The 18,241-nt window shown below is 51.5% G+C and overlaps 1 long non-coding RNA gene across 1 annotated transcript; it reads right to left on the bottom strand.

The window, feature by feature from the left end:
* Nucleotides 1–1,273: 1,273 nt before the first annotated feature.
* LOC123328733 lies at nt 1,274–3,830 on the bottom strand. Its single transcript, XR_006543763.1, has 2 exons — nt 3,021–3,830; nt 1,274–1,749 (listed from the first exon to the last, which is right to left on the bottom strand). It is a non-coding gene; the product is annotated as an uncharacterized LOC123328733 (long non-coding RNA).
* Between the last annotated feature and the right edge of the window lie 14,411 nt (nt 3,831–18,241).

Raw genomic sequence — 18,241 nt, 5'->3', positions numbered from 1 at the left:
AGCCGTGGGCAGAGTTGCGCCTGCATCCTTCTCTGGGGGCCTGACCTCTGAGGCCTGGGAACAAGGGTTGAGTCTTCCTGATGCCCTGGTGGGTAGCTCAGGGCTGACACTGACCAGACTAACACGCCTGTTCTGTAATATGGGTGTATAGCCACTCCTCCTTGTAGGGTGTCAGTGGGCAGCTGGGTATATAGCCACTCCTCCTTGTAGGATGTCAGTGGGAAGCTGTAGATGTGCGGCTGGGAGGGAGGGCCTGGGGGCGCCAAGCCCACGCGGACCCCACAGGTCACAATCCATTCTGTCTCAAAGCCCTGGACCTCCAGTCAGCATCAGGCCTGCTTACCCCTTCTCACCGACTAGGGTCATTGACCCAGTCTGATAAGTGCCTGAGGCTCAGGTGTGGCGGCGAGTCTCGTGATGATGGTGATGGTGGCAGGGGGCTTTTCAGAGGGTGAGGACTGCGTGGGGTGAGGCTGTGCTTCCCGATGTCTGTTCCTGGGTTCCCTGAGTGACCAACACACTCTTTGATGGGGTGGGAACTGGGGGACTAAGATGTGAGTGAAAATGGGTAACTGCATACAAACTGGCCTGGATAAATAACCTCATTGAAGACGCACAAAGTAACACACACACACACACACTCGCTGAAAAACCCACACCATCTGAGACACAAAGACAGACTGGTCCCAGAGGCTGTGTATGGGGCAGCACTGCCCTCTGGTGGCCTTTATGATCATCTCTCTGTAAGACCCAGACTGACTAGAGCCACAGCTGAGCTGTTATGGGGCTCACCCAGACCCAAGGAACTGGGACTCCCAGGGAGGAAGAAGCATGTAAATGCCCCTGAGGATGAGGGTTTGTACAGTTCCAGTTCCCTGCCCCTATCCCCAGGTACTCCAGGAGCAGAGCTTGCTAACATAGGACCCATTTAGCAAGGTGAAGAGGAAGGGAGCTCCCCATCATTGGAGGTGTACAAGCTGAGCTAGAGCCCCCTGAAGATTGGTGACCTGATGGTGGCCTTAAGTGGCAGAATAGACAACTGTGGAAGTCATCACCTGCTTGGGATGATATGTCCAGGCTTTTCCCACCCCCACCCAGTCCAGACACCCTCCTGTTCAGTTATTCAGTAGCTATTAAACTTTGAGAACTTCTCAGCACATGGAGCAGCAATATGAGATCATGGATGAAGGGAGATGAGGTCACGGGGTGACAAGGCCACATCTTATGGAGCTTCAAGACCAGTTCTGAGAGCATTGGAGATACCAATGCTTTATTTGGGGGTTTCAGGGATCCAGGGACAGGCTCAGACAAGGAAGCAACATGATCAGATGGGCATGTGAGAGCCAGCTAATGAGACGAAGCTGGGGTGGGAGAGCCAGTCGGGAGGCACAGTGGTGGCCTGGACCAGGTCAGGAGCAGCTGTGGGGTGGTAAGGATGAAGATGCCAGAGCTGTTAAGGAGATTGAGCCAGCAGTTTTTGCTGAGGGATTGGCCGTGGTGGGAGGGAACCGGAGGAAGTGAGCATGATGGTGAAGTCACCTTGGGGGATATCAGCGCTGGTTAGGGGTTGGGGGAGAGATGATGAGAATGGTTTGAATCTGGTGAGGCTGAGAGCCTGGGGACATTTAGAGAAGTCCGGGAGGCAGTTGGAATCAGGTCTGGTGACATCCTGGGAGCTGGAAGGTTGTTGACAGGTGATTGAAAGTAACAAATAGATAAGGTCACTCAGATGGGGCCTTCGTCCTATCTCTGTTAGAAAAAGAAGGATGCTAAATTGTAAAACATAGCACTTACAGGTATTATTAAGATGTCATCATCACCAAATGGATGCATTCATAAAGGCAGTTGAAACAGAAATTTTCCTCCAAGTCTTCCTTTTTGGGGCTGCTGGTCTGATGGCACCGTGAGGCTGTCTACCTACCTGCCTGTCTGCTGGGTGGTCCAGCTCCAAGTCCAGGTAAGAGATGGGAGTCAGAGGCTCAGGGACAGAGGGGAACAAAAGGCTCCCCAAATCCAAGAGGGAACAGTCGGGGAGGTGGGAAGAAAACCAGGAGAGCCTCTCTCCATCAGGGCCAAGGAGACAGAATTCAAGAAAGAGAGTGTGATCAGAGGAGGCAAAGAGGTGAGGACTGAGGATGTGCCCCAGACGTGGCAGTGGGGCTTTCACGTGGGCTCTGTTGCAACCCCTCATTCAGCAACAAGGCCCCCCTATAGGGGCCAGCCTGGCATGGAGAAACAGGAGTGCCCTTTGACCTCAAGGCTCCTCCAGACTGAGAAACAGGGTGTAGATGGTGCCCCAGGGTGGGGTTTGACGGGAGGTGGCCTGGGAGGGAGAAAAGTAGACCAATACATTGGTGGACCCATTGCAGGCAAATAGCTGAGAGACTGAGCAGCTGGCTGCAGTCCCTTCTCGGACCACAAGGGGGCAGCATGAGAGCAGGTCACTCCTCGGCCCAGCCTTCTGCATTAAGGACTCTATTTCCCAGATCCTGCAGGGCGATCTGGAGCTCTCTGTGTCTCAGTTTCTTTCCCTGAAAAATGGGGTAGTTGGGTATTATTGGAATGTGAGCAGGGATGCAGAGTGCCAAGCCACAAGTGTGCAAATAAGCAGGAGCTTGGGCTTCCTGTCTCAATGCATGAGGAGGCCACTATGTCTGTGCTTAGCTGGGCCTCAGGAGCTGACCTCAGGGGCCATGGCCAGTCAGGCCTGAGTCAGTAGGATGGTACCCACCCACCCTGCTCATCTGCCCATTAGCCACTGTCCCGCGTGCCTCAGTCTTCTGCATCTGCTGCTGTTGGAGCGAGACTGAGGGTTTGGAGCCATGGCAGGTGCCCCATAGAGAGGAGAGAGGCAGGTTCCCCATAGAGAGGAGAGAGGCAGGTGCTGGGAGAGGCTCAGGAGGGAGGAGGGTTGTGAACTCCATGCTCTTCAGACCGGAAGCACCTCCTTATCCCTATGCCTAGACGCCACCCACCTGTGGGCAGCCTCCCAGCCGCACCTGCCCACCTGCCTTGAATACCTTGAGGCAGTTGAAGCCAACAGCTTGTCTGGGCCCTCCAGGATCTGGGACCCCCTGGAGCCTGGGAGCACTGCTGGTCTTGCTGGTCCTGGTGATGCTGGAGTTGTGTGTGTTTGAACATCCATGGCGTGTCGCTGGTCTGGTCTGCCACGTGCAGAGGGTGCCGGTGAGGGCTGGCAGACTCCGTGCAGACGAAACAGACTATGTACACCGATGTAGGGGCAGGCATTAGGAGCACAGCCCCTCAGGCTGAGGCAAGTGTAAACAGCGGGGCTACAGTAGTGCAGACACACACACACACACACACACACAGGCCTAGATCAGTGAACACGAAAGCGTGGACATAGGTAGGTGTGTATAGGCCTGGGGGAGGGAGCTTCACCTTTTTCTTGGAAGACATGATGATGGAGGGTGTCTTGAGGGACATATTGGGTGATGTAGTCAAAAGTCTCCAGGTCCAGGGAGTCGTGGCATGCATGGAAGATTCTGGAGAACGGGGAGATGTAAAGCATGAGCTACACATGGCAGCCACCAGGCCAGGTGGGAGCTGAGCCCAGGCAGGTCAGGGGCTGAGGCTCAGCTGAGGGGCCTCCAGACCTGTGGATGGGATCACGCGGCCGTAGGGCCGAGCCCTCATCCTTTGGCAGCTCTGGCCTCTGCAGAGAGATGGGAGATATGAGAAGCGCCAGGCCATGCCCCTAAGAGTTGTGAGGTCCCAGCCTCCCACTCAGGAAATGAACAGACCCAGGCCCAGCGCAGAGAGGGCAGGATCATTAGGGGCTACCTGAGTTCTCCATGGGAATGGGGGGTCCTCAGGGCATGAGGGCAGTTGTGACCTGCAGGGAAGCTGGCCAGCCCTGCCCTGCTCACGGTCCTTGACCAGAGTCAAGACTGACTGTGGCCTTGGCCTCCAAAGGTAAAAAGACTCCAGCCAGATCCTGACCACACAGAATTCTAGGAGGGAAGAAAAGAAATCCAGGCAAGAGGTCAGAAGCCCCCAGCCCCCAGTTCCAAGAAGGGGGCCAAGCCAGCTGTGGCCGGGGTACTTGGAATGTCCCCATTTGGGGCCTGGTGCTTTGTAGCCCATTTCTCACTTGATCCCATCAAACCTCATACCAGGCGAGCCTTGGCACTCCCCTTTTGGAACATTAGAAATTGAGATAGAATTCACCTACCATAAAACTCAGCATTTTAAAGTACACAATCCCATGCTTCTTAGTATATTTGCAGGGTTATGTGAATTCTTTCTGGTTCTGTCTGGTTCCTGAACATTTTCTCTGCCCCATAAGAAACCCTGTACCCTTGAGAGTCACTCCCCATCCCCCAGCCCTGGGCAGTCACTCATCTGACTGTCTCTATGGATTTGCCTTTTCAGGACATCACGCTCCAAGGGTACCGTACCCTGTGTGGCCTTCTGTGTCTGGTTTCTGTCAGTTTTCCAGGTTCTGTGCTCCTGTTTATGAAAGGGGAAACTGTGGCCCAGACAGACACAGTGACCATCCAGACTCACTTGGCAACCAAGAGTCAGGCCCCTATACAGTGCCCTTTTAAGGGCCTCAGCTTGGGGTTTGTGTTGTGGGGAGCTGCAGGTAATGGAAAATCTCACTCCCCATCTCTTGGGCAGCATAATTCAGTGGTGACTGTTTTTTGCTGCGATGCCTGAGGGAGAATGCGGAGTCAGCATTGCCTGATGCTAACACTGGCAAACAATGATAAAAACAATAACAGCTAACATCTTAAATGCTTCTTTTGTGTATAGACCTTTTTCTTTTTGGGGGCGGGGGGAGTGGGTGCACTGCATGGCTCGTGGGATCTTAGTTCTCTGACCAGGAATTGAACCTGGGCCCCAGCAGTGAAAACACCGAGTCCTAACCACTGACCCGCCAGGGAATTCCTGAAAAGAGTGAAAGTGTTAGTCACTCAGTCGTGTCTGACTCTCTGCAACCCCATGGACTGTAGCCCACCAGACTCCTCCATCCATGGGATTTTCCAGGCAAGAATACTGGAGTGGGTTGCCATTTCCTTCTCCAGGAGATCTTCCCGACCCAGGGATCGATCCCAGGTCTCCCACATTGCAGGCAGACTCTTTACCATCTGAGCCACCAGGGAAGCCTAGAGAATTCCTAGGGCTGTCCTAAAGAAGTGAGTGATATGTAAGCATCTTCTCATGTAGTCTTCATGGCAATCCCAAGGCAAGCACTATCATAATCCCCATTATACAGATGAGGAAACCACAGCACAGGGAGGTTAAGTAATTCAAGGACACGCAGCAAATCAGTGGCGGAGGTGGGATCGGAATCCACATGGTCTGACTTCACAGCGCCTGCTCTTATCACCTGTACCGGTAAACTACCACTTAAACAATCTTTTCAGAGAAAAGCAGTAAATACAGATTTTAATGTGAAATCTCAACATTTTGATGGTTTCTAAGTGTTGGTAACTAACCGCAGCTGGTTTTGAATACTGCACAGCCTGGAAAGTTTGGTTTAACACAAAGGGAGGGGAGGGAGGGCACCTTTGCCACTCTGCCCACCTCCCTCCTCCTGACGGCTCTGGCCAAGGAGGGGAGAGCCTGTCCCGTGCATCCTGGGTCCGGCCACCAGCCACGCTGAGGCAGGCTGCCCTGCACCTCGCAGTGTGACCCTGGCCCACGCCCTGCCCCTCTCTGAGTCTCCACTTGCCCTCAGCAACCTGGAGAGAGAATGTTCTTCCTCACAGGATGAAGAGTGGTAACTCGGTGCAGAGTCGTGACTGAGTAACTCTTAGTTGTCTCAGAATCAACTGGAGATACCGCAGGCCAGTGATAGCGTTTACTGAGAGCTCAGACATTCCAGATATAGTGCGACGCACTCTCCACGGATTACCTGGTTCAGCCTGAAATTTGCCCTGCTGGTTATGAGCCCAGGGTTGCAAGTCAAGCAGCCTTGCTCAAATCTGCCACTTAGCTGTACAACCCTGGGTTGGGGGGCTGCTACTCAGACTCTGAATGCCTTTATCTCCTTTCCTGTAAGATGGAGAGAATAAAGCCCACCCTTAAGGCTACAGTGAGGATTCAATGAATTAAAACCTAAAACTCATAGTAACTTTGAACATATTTGGTGAGCACTTAATGCAAGTTAGCTTTTCTCCTGGACCACTGTTAATTCCCCTTTTACGTATCAGGAAACAGAGGGTAAAGGAAATGGATAGACTTGTCAAGGGCAGACATTGTCAGCCAGGGGTCCTTTTACCCTTGGGGGACATTAGTTAATGTTTGGAGACATTCATGTGGTTGTCATATCTCAGAGGGTGCTACAGGGATGCTGCTAAATACCCTATGAAGCAGAAGACAGTCCCCCCGGTCTTACCCAGGAGGGTGTGACCTCTGTCCTTACATAGGTCAGGTCTCCACAGGGGAAAGGAGTCCAGCCTCCATCCCCTGATGGCAAGAAGGTTGAGGCTGAGAGGCTTTAGTCTGATTTCAGTTCAGTTCAATTCAGTTGCTCAGTCATGTCCGATTCTTTGTGACCCCATGGACTGCAGCACACCAGGCCTCCCTGCCCATCACCAGCTCCTGGAGTTTACTCAAATTCATGTCCATTGAGTCGGTGATGCCATCCAACCACCTCATCCTCTGTCATCCCTTTCTCTTCCCACCTTCAATCTTTCCCAGCATCAGGGTCTTTTCAAATGAGTTCTTCACATCAGGTGGCCAAAGTATTGGAGTTTCAGTTTCAACATCAGTCCTTCCAATGAATATTCAGGACTGATTTCCTTTAGTCTGATGTAGTAATCCCACTAAGAAGTCTGAGCCCAAGCCTGGAAGGGAGGGGGGTGGTGCAAGGTGGTGGCCATGACTGCCCTGCTCTGCTGCCCCTCGGGGCATCCTGTCTGAGTCCTGGACGGGAGCGGGCTCTGAAACAAGAGGGTCACGCAGCCCAAGGTCTGGAACTGCAGGACTGGGTCCCAGCTTTGAGGCCTCCCGGCCCTGCTTTTGCCCCACAACCCCTGCCCCTCTGAGATGGCCAGCTGGCAGACACCACCAAGAGGCGAGGCTCACATGATACATGGGGGGAGCCCCACCCTCAGCAACCCCACCCACTCCAGCCAGCGCCTCTGACCCATCATTTGAAGGCTGATGCACACTGCACAAGAGTGGTATTTTGCTCCCAGAGACGCCTGGTGGCTCAGAGGGTAAAGCATCTGCTTGCAATGTGGGAGACCCAGGTTTCATCCCTGGGTTGGGAAGATTCCCTGGAAAAGGAAATGGCAACCCAGGCAAGTATTCTTGCCTGGAGAATCCCATGGATGGAGGAGCCTGGTAGGCTACAGTCCACGGGGTTGTAAAGAGTCGGACACGATTGAGCAATTTCACTTTCTTTCTTTCTTTCATTGGTACAAGACATCTGTAGGGTCTCCAGAGACAGCTTTGAAGAGGCTGGGACTGCTACTGGCCAAAGATCAGCCCTTGAGGTCCCTGGCTGGGCAGCTGCCGGAGAGATGTCCTTGTCTCTCAAGGAGTCTGGCTAGGTACCCCAGGAGGCTGGCCTGAAGCCTCTGTCCTGGGCTGGCTGGCAGGGGTGGGCAGCTGCAGACAGACCCCTGCAGGATCTGGTGGGCTCATCTGCCTGCTGGGGCTGCTTCCTTGTGCGGCCCCAGAAACGAGGAGCTGCTGGGAGGCAGACCAGGAGACAAGGCAGAGGATTCAAGGTCATGTTGAAGGATGACCAGGGTTGGGGGAGCACAGAGCCTAGAATGACGCATTTGTTTGCTGAGGAAAGGCCATTGGAGCTGGGCTTTGAGGGCCAAAAAGTGGCAGGAAGGCCAGTGGAAAAGCCGGAAAATGCCAAGACAGGAGGGGGAGAGGGGATAGCCTGTCTGGGGAGCCCGGCTCCTCCTGGTGGGAGCCCTCTGTGGCCACGGAGGATGGGTAGCCAGGGAGGCAGGCACTGCAAAAGGTCCTTGGTTCAGAGACCTGGGGATTATCTGAAAGGGGGGAGGACCCAGAGCAAGGGCAGGAAGAGGGGAACTGAGTTCAAGTGCATAGGACTTCATAACCCGACACTGCTAGTTCACAAGGTGTCGGGCACACGGCAGCACTGTAGGAAGCGGTCTTATCCAGGAGGGCGTGGCCTCTGTTCTTAGCCAGGCCCGGCCCCCACAGCCTACGGGTCCGGGGTGGTCCACCCTCCACCCAACATCAGAGACGCCGCAGGGGCCGGGACGACGGGAGTGGAACACGTTGGACAAAGTTGCCATTTTCCAATCCTTAGACTCGGGCAGTTTCTGTTTCTGGTGGAACAGATGACAAAAAGCAAAAGTGGAAACACGAGAAACAGATCCTGCGGCAGAAAAAAGGCAGAAACAGACACCCCGAGCAAGGGAGAGATGAGTGGATAGGACCACTGTAAAGCAGGCAGAGACAGAGAAGACAAAGAGAGATGTGGGAGGGGCGGCCGTGGGGACACACCCAAGGAGGGGGCGGAGCTGGGAACGGGAGGGGAAGGGAAGCCCTGCAGAGGCAGGGGAGCACGGGCTGGGTCGCACCCCTGCCCCAGCGGAGCTGTGGACCATGCCTGGGATGCTGGCCCCAGGAGGGTCAAGTCAAGACTGCAAAGGGCCTCTGCTCCTGAGTGTCTTGGGGGTGATGGAGGCTGTCCTCTCCTGTCTGTAGTGCTGAGCCAGCCCCGCCCTCTCTCCACACCTCTTCCCCATCGGGGCTGTCTCTCCCCAGGACAGCCCTGCTGAAATTTGAAGATGCAGATAGCCATTGAGTTCCCCCAGTCTCTTACATTATGCATTTACTGAGCTAAGTAAATGCATAATATAAGAGACTGGGGGAACTCAATGGGGGATCTGACAGAATGTGGTCCACTGGAGAAGGGAATGGCAAACCACTTCAGTATTCTTGCCTTGAGAACCCCATGAACAGTATGAAAAGGCAAAATGATAGGATACTGAAAGAGAAACTCCCCAGGTCAGTAGGTGCCCAATATGCTACTGGAGATCAGTGGAGAAATAACTCCAGAAAGAATGAAGGGATGAAGCCAAAGCAAAAAAAATACCCAGCTGTGGATATGACTGGTGATAGAAGCAAGGTCCGATGCTGTAAAGAGCAATATTGCATAGGAACCTGGAATGTCAGGTCCATGAATCAAGGCAAATTGGAAATGGTCAAACAAGAGATGGCAAGAGTGAATGTCGACATGCTAGGAATCAGCAAACTGAAATGAACTGGAGTGGGTGAATTTAACTCAGATGACCATTATATCTACTACTGTGGGCAGGAATCCCTCAGAAGAAATGGAGTGGCCATCATGGTCAACAAAAGAGTCCGAAATGCAGTACTTGGATGCAATCTCAAAAACAACAGAATGATCTCTGTTCGTTTCCAAGGCAAACCATTCAATATCACAGGAATCCAAGTCTATGCCCCAACCAGTAACGCTGAAGAAGCTGAAGTTGAACGGTTCTATCAAGACCTTTTAGAACTAACACCCAAAAAGGATGTCCTTTTCATTATAGGGGACTGGAATGCAAAAGTAGGAAGTCAAGAAACACCTGGAGTAACAGGCAAATTTGGCCTTGGAATATGGAATGAAGCAGGGCAAAGACTAATAGAGTTTTGCCAAGAAAATGCACTGGTCATAACAAACACCCTCTTCCAACAACACAAGAGAAGACTCTATACATGGACATCACCAGATGGTCAACACTGAAATCAGATTGATTATATTCTTTGCAGCCAAAGATTGAGAAGCTCTATACAGTCAGCAAAAACAAGACCAGGAGCTGACTGTGGCTCAGACCATGAACTCCTTATTGCCAAATTCAGACTGAAATTGAAGAAAGTAGGGAAAACCACTAGACCATTCATGTATGACCTAAATCAAATCCCTTATGATTATACAGTGGAAGTGAGAAATAGATTTAAGGGCCTAGATCTGATAGAGTGCCTGATGAACTATAGAATGAGGTCCATGACATTGTACAGGAGACAGGGATCAAGACCATCCCCATGGAAAAGAAATGCAAAAAAGCCAAATGGCTGTCTGGGGAGGCCTTACAAATAGCTGTGAAAAGAAGAGAAGCGAAAAGCAAAGGAGAAAAGGAAAGATATAAACATCTGAATGCAGAGTTCCAAAGAATAGCAAGAAGAGATAAGAAAGCCTTCTTCAGCGATCAATGCAAAGAAATAGAGGAAAACAACAGAATGGGTAAGACTAGGGATCTCTTCAAGAAAATCAGAGATACCAAAGGAACATTTCATGCAAAGATGGGCTCGATAAAGGACAGAAATGGTATGGACCTAACAGAAGCAGAAGATATTAAGAAGAGATGGCAAGAATACACAGAAGAACTGTACAAAAAAGATCTTCACGACCCAGATAATCACGATGGTGTGATCACTCACCTAGAGCCAGACATCCTGGAATGTGAAGTCAAGTGGACCTTAGAAAGCATCACTATGAACAAAGCTAGGGGAGGTGATGGAATTCCAGTGGAGCTATTCCAAATCCTAAAAGATGATGCTGTGAAAGTGCTGCACTCAATATGCCAGCAAATTTGGAAAACTCAGCAGTGGCCACAGGACTGGAAAAGGGCAGTTTTCATTCCAATCCCAAAGGCAATGCCAAAAAATACTCAAACTACCGCACAATTGCACTCATCTCACATGCTAGTAAAGTAATGCTCAAAATTCTCCAAGCCAGGCTTCAGCAATATGTGAACCGTGAACTTCCTGATGTTCAAGCTGGTTTTAGAAAAGACAGAGGAACCAGAGATCAAATTGCCAACATCTGCTGGATCATGGAAAAAGCAAGAGAATTCCAGAATAGCATCCATTTCTGCTTTATTGACTATGCCAAAGCCTTTGACAGTGTGGAGCACAATAAACTGGAAAATTGTGAAAGAGATGGGAATACCAGACCACCTGATCTGCCTCTTGAGAAATTTGTATGCAGGTCAGGAAGCAACAGTTAGAACTGGACATGGAACAACAGACTGGTTCCAAATAGGAAAAGGAGTTCGTCAAGGCTGTATATTGTCACCCTGTTTATTTAACTTCTATGCAGAGTACATCATGAGAAATGCTGGACTGGAAGAAACACAAGCTGGAATCAAGATTTCTGGGAGAAATATCAATAACCTCAGATATGCAGATGACACCACCCTTATGGCAGAAAGTGAAGAAGAACTCCAAAGCCTCTTGATGAAGGTGAAAGAGGAGAGTGAAAAAGTTGGCTTAAAGCTCAACCTTCAGAAAACGAAGATCATGGTATCTGGTCCCACCACTTCATGGGAAATAGATGGGGAAACAGTGGAAACAGTGTCAGACTTTATTTTTCTGGGCTCCAAAATCACTGCAGATGGTGACATCAGCCATGAAATTAAAAGACACTTACTCCTTGGAAGGAAAGTTACGACCAACCTAGATAGCATATTCAAAAGCAGAGACATTACTTTGCCAACAAAGGTCCGTCTAGTCAAGGCTATGGTTTTTCCTGTGGTCATGTATGGATGTGAGAGTTGGACTGTGAAGAAGGCTGAGCGCCCAAGAATTGATGCTTTTGAACTGTGGTGTTGGAGAAGACTCTGGAGAGTCCCTTGGACTGCAAGGAGATCCAACCAGTCCATTCTGAAGGAGATCAGCCCTGGGATTTCTTTGGAAGGAATGATGCTAAAGCTGAAACTCCGGTACTTTGGCCACCTCATGCGAAGAGTTGACTCATTGGAAAAGACTCTGATGCTGGGAGGGATTGGGGGCAGGAGGAGAAGGGGACGACAGAGGATGAGATGGCTGGATGGCATCACTGACCTGATGGACGTGAGTCTGAGTGAACTCCGGGAGTTCGTGATGGACAGGGAGGCCTGGCGTGCTGCGATTCATGGGGTCTCAAAGAGTCGGACACGACTGAGAGACTGATCTGATCTGATCTGATCCGATTGAGTTCCCCCAGTCACTTACATTATGCATTTACTGAGCTTTTGTATGCTAAGTGGCTTCAGCTGTGTTAGACCCTTTGGGACCCTGTGGATGGCATCTCACCAGGCTCTTCTGTCCATGGGATTCTCCAGGCAAGAATATTGGGGTGGGTTGCCATCCCCTTCTCCCAGGGGATCTTCCCGACCCAGGAATCGAACCCACGTCTCTTGTGTCTCCTACATTGGCTGATGGATCCTTTACCACTAATGCCACCTGGGAAGCCCCTTACCGAGCAGCTACTGTTTGTGTTGTAGTGCTGGAGAAGACTTGAGAGTCCCTTGGACAGTAAGGAGATCAAACCAGTCAATCCTAAAGGAAATCAACTCTTTGGAAGGACAGACGCTGAAGCTGAAGTGCGAATACTTAGGCCACCTGATGCGAAGAGCCGACTCATTAGAAAAGACCCTGATGTTGGGAAAGATTGGAGGCAAAAGGAGAAGGATGAGATAGTTAGATAGCATCACTGACTCCATAGACATGAGTTTGAGCAAACTCTGGGAGAAAGTGGAGGAGAGAAGAGCTTTGCGGGCTATAGTCCATGGGGTGGAAAGAGTTAGATGTGACTTAGCGACTGAACAAGGACAACTGTTTGCCAACCACGGTGCCAGCATTGTCCCCCCAGACCTCTCAACCACTCTGCCAGGAATGTGAGGCTCAGAGAGGTTAGGCTGCTGGCCTGAAGTCACACAGGATGTGTGCCCTGAGAGAAAATTCAGGTCTGTCTGTCTGATGATCCGAGGATTTTTTTTCCCCCCACTGGCCTCTTCATCCTCCGTCTCTGGGGTTTTAATCGCCTCTGCCTCAGAATGTGCTTCAGTTTGTTTCCATATTTTTAGGAATTGTTTTCCCTCCCCTTCTCCCAGCTCTGGTTGGAAAGGGAGGGAGCTTGGAGGGTCAGAGGTGGGTTCAGAAGGGTCTCCTCTGCCTCCCAAGTTTCATCTGGACCCTTCTCTTGAAGCCTGGCCTTTCTCCAGGCACCCTCCCTGCAATCCCCTGGCCTCTTAAGAAGCTGGAGGAACAATTGCTAATCAGTTTCTGAGAGATCCTGGGGGATAAACGGAGGAGCCATGGGCACTGGATTGCTAACAGCCGGTCCCCTCCCCACGGGCAGGCCTGGCGTGGAGCCTCACTCCCCTTCTCAATTCCAGTGTTTCCTCCTGCCTGGTTCTCTCTGGTCTCTTCAGGGTTCGTCCTCGACTTGATGAAGCCACAGGGGTTGAGAGAGACTCCCTGCCTGACATATCCCCTTCCTTCACTCACCTCCCCAGGGTGAGGCCCTCAAAATGCTCATCACACTTTCATCTCTGGGCCTTTGCACACCTTACTTCTTCTGCAGGGACAGCCCTCTGACTGGCAAACTCCTACCCATCTTCTAAGATCCAGCTTACGTGTCACCTCCTCTAGGAAGCCCTCCTAGGCCTAAGGCCTGGCCATGTGGGCAGCTGGTGCGGCCGCATGATCCCTGGGAAGAGCACTGGAAGCGGAGGCCAGTGGGTCTAGTCATGGCTCTGATCCGTGGTGGGTGAATGCTAACCTGAGCTGCTTCTCTGCCCTGCCTTTTGTCTCCCAGTCCTCCTCCTTCACATCTCAGCTTCTCGGTTGCCTGCTGTGCAGACTTCTTGGACCCCTCCCCTCCATCTACCCTCCTCCTCATGCTAAGAATGACTCCCTCAGTGTCCCTGGGCTCCTCTCAGGGCAGAGGCCCTGCCTGCCTGGTGGCCACGACGTCCCCATGCCTTCATCATAATGTGGACGAATGAATGATTCATGAGAACCTCGGGATGCTCATCTGTAGAAGAGAAAGAGAAGGAACTCTGCCCTCCTGGGACAGCTGTGAGCTTTGGCTCAGTTCAGAGTTTGCTTTTCCCTGGCTCTCAGTACTGAGCTCTACTGTGATTGTAAATATCGATTGAGGGGACTCCACTTCCCCCGAGGCTGTTCTAATGGGATTCCAGCAGGCCAAGCACCTGAAGGCTGCCTCGGAGAAACCTGGGTGCTGGTGGGAGGGTGGAGGATGTGGGGGGGCTGGCAGCGGTCCCCAACCCTTTTGGCACCAGGAACCGGTTTCAGGAAAGACAATTTTTCCATGGATGGGTGGGGGAGGGATGGCTTCGGGATGATTAAAGTGCATTACATGTATTGTGTACTTAATTTCTATTATTATTCCATCAGCTCCACCTCAGGTCATCAGGCATTAGGTCCTGGGAACCCCTGTGCTGAAGGATTGATAGAATCAGACTGGGGGTACAGGCCCAAGAGCCAGACTGATAATTCTCCCCTCACGGCCCCAAACACCAGATGGAGCCCCAAGTCACAGCTGCCGATGAAGCAAGAACAGGGTGGAGGGGGCCATGCGGGGCCAGCAGAAGGGCAGCCCTGGGGCCTGTACATGCTGGTAGGGCAGCCAGTGGCCCCCGCCTTAGGCATCACGCAGAGCCCCTCTGTCTCCCTCCGGTGTTGTCTCCCCAGCTAGCCCGTGAGCAGCAGAGCAGGCTTAAGGAAAGAGAACAGAGACTTTGGGGAGGTCTATTCAACTCCAGGCTGGGGAGAATCTTATAGAGCTAGGAAGGAGGGGAGAGGGAGCCAGCATTGGGGGGAGGCTGAGAGCGGAGGAGAGAAGCCCCTTCCCCACAGACTCCTACAGATAGAGGCAGCCTGGGATGCCTCCCAGTCAGCTCTGCATCACTGGCCCCAGTCTTGATGTCCACAGACCCAGCTGAGTCGGGTACCACCCCACAGGGTCCCCGTACCTGATAAGCCTTCTCTCTTTCTCCTGTGGAGGAGGGGGGCTGAGTCCAGAAGGGCAGAAGGGAGAGGGGCTTGGCTGGAGGACTCCAGCCCACACCAACCCCCAGAGATCACACTACAGGTCTCCTGATACACCTCCACCCACCCTTCAAGGCTGAGCTTCAAGGCTGCCACCTCCAGGAAGCCCACCCTGCCCATCCCTCCTCTTCTCTCTCTCCTTCCATCAAGTCAGAAGGCTGGGCCCTCATCTCCTCTTCTACTTAGATCTCAGGTTTATTCCAGGAGGGGCAGCTTCTCCTGCAGAGGCCGTGAACCCTTGAGAATCACATCAACAGGTGATGTTTTTGAGTGCCGAGAGAAAAAGGGCACTCACTCTACGTCTCTGGATCCCCCCCTCTGGCCCTGGGATGTGGGCAATGAGGCCATCCCGGCTTTGCCAATAGGAAAACTAAACCACTTACTCGACAGGTGTCTCAGAGCTAGGCACGGGAGCAGCAGGAATCTTACCTGCCTCACCCTCCAAAAATAAGGCGTGAGCACTCAGGGCTGATAAATGACCTTATAACAAAGTTGCTTAAAATAATGAGAATTGACTGATTTCCTGGTCAGAGGACTGACTGAGCTCTGCTGGGATGTTCTTGTGCTCCGTGCAGTGTAGCTGAGGACCCTCAGTGGCTGCATTCCGCTGGGAGCCCAGCTGGGGCTTCTCGCCCTTGAGGGTCTCTCCACGTGGCCTCTCATCACTCTGCAGTCTTGCCTGAGCATCTTTAGAGCGTGGCCCTGGCATCCATCAGGGGCCATTCCAAGGAGACTAGTCCTAGTGTGGAAGACCCTCTTGGACGTTTGCTCACATCATCCGTCCTAACATTTCATTGGCCAAAGTAAGCCATATGTCCGTTACTTGATCTGTTCATTGGGGTCATCCGTGTAACTGTGCACCATGGTCGTGTCTACTTCTGTAGAAATGGCGCTAACTACAGCTGTGGATCCTCTCTACCTGTCAGGTCAAGGCAGCTGAGTTAGTCAAAAGCAGTTCCAAGTGACTGCTGATCCCCTTGCTCTGAACCTAAGACCCAGCCAGAATTGAGACCTGTCTGATTAATGGAATCTACAGATGGAACTGTCAAGGAGACGCCCAGCTCTAAACTCTGTGTGGAGCACCCATGTTGCCCCTGGGAGCCTGGGCCTTTGAGGAAAAGACCCCTCCTATGGGACACCTGTTGCTAAATCAGTGGACGATGGAGTGGTACTTTTTCTTTCCTACCAGGAGTGTAACAGCAGGGGTTTCCCCTCAATGCAGGGCTTTGCTGCTTGGAGAGGGCAGGTGAGAAGAATCTCCCCTGCTTTCCCCACTCCCCATCTATCCCTTCCTCTTTCTCCTTCCCCATTTCTGATTCAGAAATTTAGGCTAAATTACCTTTAAGACCTTTAAGATGTTTATTCTTCCATCAGCATCCTTTTGGGACCAGGTTAGGCTTTATTTAGTCAAGGCTATGGTTTTTCCTGTGGTCATGTATGGATGTGAGAGTTGGACTGTGAAGAAGGCTGAGTGCCCAAGAATTGATGCTTTTGAACTGTGGTGTTGGAGAAGACTCTTGAGAGTCCCTTGGACTGCAAGGAGATCCAACCAGTCCATTCTGAAGGAGATCAGCCCTGGGATTTCTTTGGAAGGAATGATGCTAAAGCTGAAACTCCAGTACTTTGGCCACCTCATGCGAAGAGTTGACTCATTGGAAAAGACTCTGATGCTGGGAGGGATTGGGGGCAGGAGGAGAAGGGGACAACAGAGGATGAGATGGCTGGATGGCATCACTGACTCAATGGACGTGAGTCTGAGTGAACTCCAGGAGTTGGTGATGGACAGGGAGGCCTGGCGTGCTGCGATTCATAGGGTCGTAAAGATTCGGACACGACTGAGCGACTGATCTGATCTGATCTGATTGAATGCCTGCTGCTACTGCTAGTCGCTTCAGTCGTGTCTGACTCTGTGTGACCCCATAGATGGCAGCTCCCCCGTCCCTGGGATTCTCAAGGCAAGAACACTGGAGTGGGTTGCCATTTCCTTCTCCAAAGCATGCAAGTGAAAAGTGAAAGTGAAGTCGCTCAGTCATGTCTGACCCTCAGCGACACCATGGACTGCAGCCTACCAGGCTCCTCCGTCCATGGGATTTTCTAGGCAAGAGTACTGGAGTGGGGTGCCATTGCCTTCTCCGATTGAATGCCTAGTAGGTAGCAATGGCACCCCACTCCGGTACTCTTGCCTGGAAAATCCCATGGACCGAGGAGCCTAGTAGGCTATAGTCCCTGGGGTCGCAAAGAGTCAGACGCGACTGAGCGGCTTCACTTAGCAGGTACCTGGGCACTTTATCTGCTCTCACCCTAGAAGCTCCCTGGATTTCATAGACTGTCCTTTGAGGTTTGGTTCCTGGTCTGTCTCTGAGGTGCATGGTGGTTGTCATGAGACAGTTCACTAGACATCTCCGGTTTTCCTCCCTTAACACATGGGAAGGCTGCCTATCTTCCCTTACTCTGATGTTATGCTTACTCTGGTCAAATCGGCATGAGCAGAGCTTTCATGCGTTGCTTCCAAGAAAGGCTTTACAAGTCAGTGTGTGGGTCCCCACATTGCCTTTCTTCCCATCCATCGTGGTCAGAGCAGCACATGTTGAAATGGAGTTTCTGATAGACTATGATCTGGTGTGATTATAGGTCCAGAGCCCCTGCCCTGGATATGTGATGAAGTGGGAAATAGACTTATCTGTTAGGTCACTGAGATTCGGGGAATGTATGTCACTGCAGCTTAATATGAAGCCTCTGCTGACTGATACACACACTCAGGTTCAACACAAGAGACCATAGGGCTGCTGGAATCACCTATCTAGTTCTCATAACCAACCTTTCAGGAAGACAGCAAGCTCTTTCAAAACCCATTTGATAATTTCCATGGAAGTCAATATGCGTCTTGGTGGCTAATTGTTTATGGAGGGGTATGGGAAATGAAGGAGCTGGGCTCCAAAAACAGAAGGCAATCCCCTCCCTTAATTCATCCCTGAACCAACCAGGAAAAAGGATTTCTTCCATCTCAGGCCACTGGGAATATTAGGGAGTTATTTTCCCCCTCCCCCTCTTCCTCTCTCTCTCTCTTTCCTATCTTCCTCCTTCCTTCCCTTTCCTTCCTTCCTTTTTTCCTTCTTTCCCTCTCCTCTCTTTCCTTCCTTTCTTCTTTTTTTAAGCACTGCTTTCCAAAGTTGCGTTAAGCTAGAACTGTCGCTACTGTGTTCTTCCCCTAACACAACTCCACTGAGACACTCCAGCAGGCCCCACTTTCTGACCTGGGGAGACACCTCTCTTGATTGCGTACCGATGATTGCTTTATAAAATATTTTAAACCCTGACAGCTCTCCAGGAGCGAAGGCTGTTGTTAGAAGAGTGCAGTGGCTTTCAACTTCTCTTGACCTTTAAGGAAAAGTATTTTGAAATGTGTTGTTTATGCTCCGTCTCCACCAAG

This window comes from Bubalus bubalis, chromosome 12, assembly GCF_019923935.1.
Source record: "Bubalus bubalis isolate 160015118507 breed Murrah chromosome 12, NDDB_SH_1, whole genome shotgun sequence".
NCBI classification, from domain to species: domain Eukaryota; kingdom Metazoa; phylum Chordata; class Mammalia; order Artiodactyla; family Bovidae; genus Bubalus; species Bubalus bubalis.
Note: the sequence above shows the minus strand (reverse complement) of the source record. Positions and strands in the feature narration are given on the sequence as shown.